The sequence below is a fragment of the Callospermophilus lateralis genome, chromosome 7 (genome assembly GCF_048772815.1).
Source record: "Callospermophilus lateralis isolate mCalLat2 chromosome 7, mCalLat2.hap1, whole genome shotgun sequence".
Taxonomy (NCBI): Eukaryota; Metazoa; Chordata; class Mammalia; order Rodentia; family Sciuridae; genus Callospermophilus; species Callospermophilus lateralis.
The window spans coordinates 54,765,388-54,771,387 of record NC_135311.1 but is presented as its reverse complement, the minus strand read 5'-3'; the positions used below and the strand labels follow the sequence as shown (position 1 = coordinate 54,771,387).

The 6,000-nt window shown below is 32.8% G+C and overlaps 1 pseudogene; it reads left to right on the top strand.

Annotated features, from left to right (window-relative positions):
- Nucleotides 1–1,945: 1,945 nt before the first annotated feature.
- Nucleotides 1,946–6,000, top strand: part of LOC143403649 (glycogen debranching enzyme-like) — a 61,925-nt pseudogene continuing 57,870 nt past the window's right edge.

The window sequence follows — 6,000 nt, the reverse complement described above, 5'->3', positions numbered from 1 at the left end:
ATTTCATAGAATTGAAGAGTAAGGGTCTTGCTCTGAACTAGGCTTTTGCTGAAGGGAATATTGTGGCTCATTTAATCTTCTATTCAGACCATTGAATCTTTTTCCATATTCAGCATTAAGGCTATTTTCCTCCTTTATTCACATATTCATGGGAGCAACACTAATAATTTCCTTCAAGAACTTTTTCTTTGTGTTCTCATTCTGATAAGAGAAGCCAAAATACTTACCGTGGCCTAGAAGGTCTGTATGATCTAATTACCTGTTTCCTTTCTTTTTTCTTTTCCTCACCTTATTCCAACCCAGCTATACTAAGCTGCTTGTCATTTCTGAAACCAGCACATACTTAAATACTAGTTTTATTGTCCTACTTTCTTCGCATAGTCAGTGCTTTCCCTAGATGGCCATAATAGAGATGTGACCAATTACCTTACTTCTCTCAAACCCTTTCACTTCTCAATTACCATCCTATTTAAAATTCCTGCCACCACATAAACATCTTTCCTCTCCTCCATTGTCCTTAAAATACTTATTTCCCCTTTTTTTTCTCAATATATGTCCCCTCCTTTACTTATTTATTTGTGAAGTTCATTGTTTAATATGCTCTTTCTTCTCTAGAACTCCAGCACTGCAAGGGTGGAATAATTTTCTATTTTGTTCCCAATAGGTGCTCAGTCTTTAATGTTTTGTTATTTTATTGGCTATTTAATAACTCAGTCATTATAACTATTAGTATTTCCTATCTTCTCAAAAATATTCCTAAGTATTAAAAATTATACTTAACTAAATTTCCTGTTGCCTTCAGTTTTTTGCCTATCATTAATTGAGATAAATCATATTTAGAAGCTTTATATTTCTAACAGACTGGAGTGTAGTCAAAACTTTCACATTCTAACAATTGTAACAAAAGTTCAAAGTCCTCCTTAAACCAACCAAAACTCTTCAACAGTAAAGTTTTAATTATAATGGGGTTTTGTTGTTGTTGCCTCTAATGATAAGTACTTGCAATACAAGTCTCGGGTATAGTTTAATAGAAATAGTAAAACTTGGGAAAGAATGGGAATATCTTGGGTGTCAGGATTCCACCAAAGATTTTAATAACTAAATCATGATGAGTAGGTATAGCAGTTCATGTGGAGGTTCATGTACTCAGAAGAACCAATGTGTACTTCCCTTCTGATTCCACATTCAATGATGTGGCTTCGATAGCTTTAGATTACCCATGGTGGAATTGTTCTTATCAAGAAGTCAACAAGTACTACAAGTTAGTGTTTCCCACCACCCCAGTCAGTTGGTACATCTTTGTTAGCATACCACTGTATTTCAGCAGATATCAATATGGGGCTCACATGCCTTCAGAATTGTGAAAAGTTCAAACTCTGCCTCTTTTGAGTTTGACTTCTTTCACTGAAGACTTGTTTTCTTTGTAGAGTAGGATAGTTGTCCCAGTATACCTCCCAAGTTTTATATGCAACCTCATACTCTTGACACCATAGAGAAACTCACTTTCTCTGCTGCAGTTTGAAAAATACTGGACAACATCTTCACTCAGATGCCTACCTCTGCACAAGTCAATTTAGGGGTGAGGGTAGGGTGCTGTGAGGGATTGAGGAGATCAATATAAATAAGGATGTATAAATTTTCACATCTTAAAGTAACTATGTGAATAGGAATCAGTTTACAGGGAAAGAAACAGGACATTGTGAAGCAGATGGTTCCACAATGTTTACTGTACTTGGTAAAACAAAATGCAGCTAAATCAGAATCTTAGTTTTCATAATTCTTTAAATAAAACAGTATTTTTAACATAATTTTTTAAAATATGTTTTTTATTTAGGGTTTGCACTACAATTCCGATTAGGCCCATCTTTGCAGGGTAAAGCAGTTACTGTGTATACAAACAACCCATTTCCTGGAGAAACACTTAATAGAGAAAAATTCCGTTCCTTGGACTGGGAAAATCTGACAGAAAGAGAAGATGATTCTGATAAATATTGTAAACTTAATCTGCAACAATCGGGATCATTTCAGTATTACTTCCTTCAAGGGTAAGTGAAGTTAGGTGTTCTGTATATGGGGAAAAAAGTTAATTCATTGTAAAACTTGAAGTTATGTAATTTATAAAAAGTTATCAACCATGGCACTATAATTTTTACATTGCTTTTTGACACACAAATAGAAAATGGTTCTTCAATTTCTATGAGATTATCTAGTCTTTTCCTACAACCTGATTATAGGATGATATTTATTTAAGTGTGCTGGCTATTTCTGATAAATTCTAGTACATTTTTTTTCATTAAAACAACATTATTAGATATTATGTATATTGTATGTGGTATAATTATATAGTTATTGTACAATGTAGTATTAACTGTGTAATAATGCAGAATGGGTAAAAATTGCTTTGCATTAAGTTTTGTTGCAACTTTGTAAACTATTGTATGTGTTAGAAATAATATAATTTTAAATAGGATAGTTCCTTCCACTTATTCAGATACTAAATTAATCTCACTTTTTCCCTCTCATTAAATGGAAAGTTTTATTTTGCTTTTTTTTTTTCTTAGAAATGAGAAAAGTGGTGGAGGTTACATGGTTGTGGACGCTGTTTTACGTGTTGGCAGTGATGATCACTTGTTACCCTTGGACTGTGTTACTCTCCAGACATTCTTAGCCAAGTGTTTAGGACCTTTGGATAAATGGGAAGACAGACTGAGGGTTGCAAAAGTGTCAGGTGATGTCAGCTTGCTTTCTTTTCCTTTTCTTTTTTTTTAAAATAAATGTAATTATGCTCTGAAATACAGAATTCAGAGATTTTGCTCCTACTTCTAATTTTGCCTCTTAATATATTTAATAATTATATGAACCATACAAAAATAGAAGCATATGAAAATTTTTAAAGTTGACCCTTTTTAATCCATAAAAATGTCAAGTTATGTGGTTCAAATTAAGGACATTTATGATAAAATGTGATCATTGTTATTTCTGAGATTTTTTGCTTTGACATATAAAACCAGTAGCAAACTATTAAAATGTAGAGGAAATATATTATTATGTAATTTTAATTAATAAATATTGACTTACCACATGGAAGGCATGAGCTGCCAACAATACTTACAATAAGATAAAACTTATTTTACTCTTACATAAAATAGGAGTAACATTAATTTTCTATTTTCAAGTTAAATGTAGGATGAAGAAAGGAATGAAAAGTTCACTGGCATAACTATGTACTATTAGTACTGTGAAACATCAAAATATAGGAGATGAGTATATACTGATATTTTTGTGTATAAATATATCTATTCATCAAATAGAAGTTGAATTCCTAATAATAACTAAGCATTGTTTTGTGATTTTTTTTTCTAGTACACTATTTTATTACCCTAGTCTTGTAGATGAGGACACTGATATTCTGAAAGATATAAGTGGACTTCCTTGAAGTCTCTTTTGGTACAGCTAGAATTTGAACCTAAGTCATTGACTCCTTTTCCAATAGCATGGTAGCCTTTTTATTTTACTTAAGAAAGTTTACATTGATATTTTTCTTAATTTTAGTTTGGTTTTGTTTGTTTAATTTTAATTTGGTTTTGTTTGTTTTTTCTTACAGTGGTCTTTGTTGTCTTGCTTTTCAGGTTACAACATGATTCATTTCACCCCACTGCAGACACTCGGACTATCCAGGTCGTGCTACTCCCTTGCTGATCAGTTAGAATTAAATCCTGATTTCTCAAGACCTAATAAAAAGTATACTTGGCATGATGTTGGACAGGTCATGGAAAAACTGAAAAAAGAATGGAATATTCTTTGTATTACAGATGTTGTCTAAAATCATACTGGAATGAACTTCATTAATTTTGATGAGAATATTAAATTTTGATTATTTCATTCCTCGATATTTTATATAACAGTTTGTTTCAGTGATGGGAACTGAACTCAGGACTTCAAAACTGTTAGGCAAGCATTTCACTGTCAAGCCACATCCTCATTCCTTATGTAATGTAAATTTTATAGACATACATGATGATAATGTCTTTCAACTTCAAATATCATTGTATATAGTATCACTTTTTTTTTGTTCCAAGAAGGCAGTGCTTGTTGAGGATATAGTCAATATATAATTTGTATGTGATGTTTATAAAAAGAGTCATGATAGAAAGGACCTAATAATCATATCTCAACATAGAGTATTAATACTTTCCAAACTAACAAACATATTCTGTATAGCAAAATATCTGGTACTGTAGCATGTATGAAAAGAACTACATGATTTCTACTACTGGGGAGAAAATTATCCGTAAATCCTCAGAAGTTATATCCTTCACATATTAAAAGAGCTTTAGATCATCTCTAGCACCAAAAAAGACTATTTTTGTTCCCAAGATACCTTAGCTCTATAGAGTTCTATAAAATGTACCAAATTTTCTCAACTGATGATCTTCAAGGAGATAGTTATTCCTCTTACCTGTCTTAGCAACTGAGTCTGGACTGATAATGCCTCTGGGCATGTATTCAGTTTAACCCATTATACCTTACAAAATATTGTGTGGGCCACAATGTTGAAGAGTGTGGAGACCACTAATTTGCATATGTATGGAACAGGAATCCTGGGTGGTTCAAAAATTCAAGAAATTTTATGAGGTATTTTCCAAGTAAACATAGGAATTATGAAAACATTTAAAAAATTTATTGATCAATTTCATCTATATAGATGATAATCTCCAACAATAGCAGCAAAATTAGGTTGAAAAAATAGATATATTCTAAAATTTGGTGTTTCTTTGTGTTCCTGGAAACCAGGTTTCAAAGTCTACAGTGAAGCCATTGTAATCTAAACAACTAAGTACTCATTATTTCTAAAATTGACAGTATTGGTAATTACTTAGGCATCTATAATATCATTTATGTCAAGTTCATCAAATCATGTGATGGCATTGTATTAGTTACAAATGGTAAAAGTTAGAATATGGCTTAGGTAGCTGTAACAGGGAGACAGAAAAAGTGACTTAACATTGAGATTGTATGTAGATTTTACAAAAGATTAGGTAGGCATTTCAGGACTAGAGTACTAGCTCAATGGTACAGGGAAAGGAGGTTGTTTCTCTTGTAGCTCTGCTGTCTCCATTGCTTTGCTTACAGCTTTTAATCAAATATGGCTGCTCCAATTCCTGTGTCATATCCCACCCAGAGAAGATGGTAAAGGGAAGCTATGCCTTCTAAGTGCATGGTCTAGTATATGTGTTGCTATTGATCATATTGCGAGACAATTACTGTTCTTACATTAGATAAATGCTCTCCATATGCTAAATGTTCACAGGATAATTTTCAGAGACTTTAGATGATTGTATTTTATCATTCTCACCAATTGTTTTGCTGGGGATAGTGCTCGCTGAGTTCTATACTACTGCACTCCAGAAGTCTATAGAGTGGATTTCTCTTTCATGTACAATTAGAAAAATACTTACACTACCTAATGTTTAGAATTCTTTCACTTACCACTTGATTTTGTATCAAAATATTGAGAAAATAAACAGAGTTTTAAGATTTTACCCTTCAAAACAATTGGGTAGAGTCAGACATGAAGATGGCCAGGCTCTTCGGAATCTGAGGCAGAAAGATTGTTTGAGCCTACTAATTCAAGAATAGTTAGGGCAACATACCAAAAGAAAAAAAATCAGGATATCCTTGTCATTTATCCTTAACATAGAGATCTGTGTGTGTGTGTGTGTGTGTGTGTGTGTGCGCGCGCGCGCGCCCACGCACACATGCACAGTCTTCAGAATCAAACCCAGGGCCTTGCTCATGAGACTCTACCATTAGGTTACATCACCAGTAAGTGAAAATCCTAATAGGATACAAATATGACTACATTTTCTCTTTTTAACTTGAATTTCAGTGAAAGTGATGATAAATCTAGGGGGCAGTATCTTGGTACAAATTTGGAGAACTATTAGTTTAACTTTTTTTTTTTTTTGGCAGTACTTGGGCCTTGTGCAGTCTAAGTAA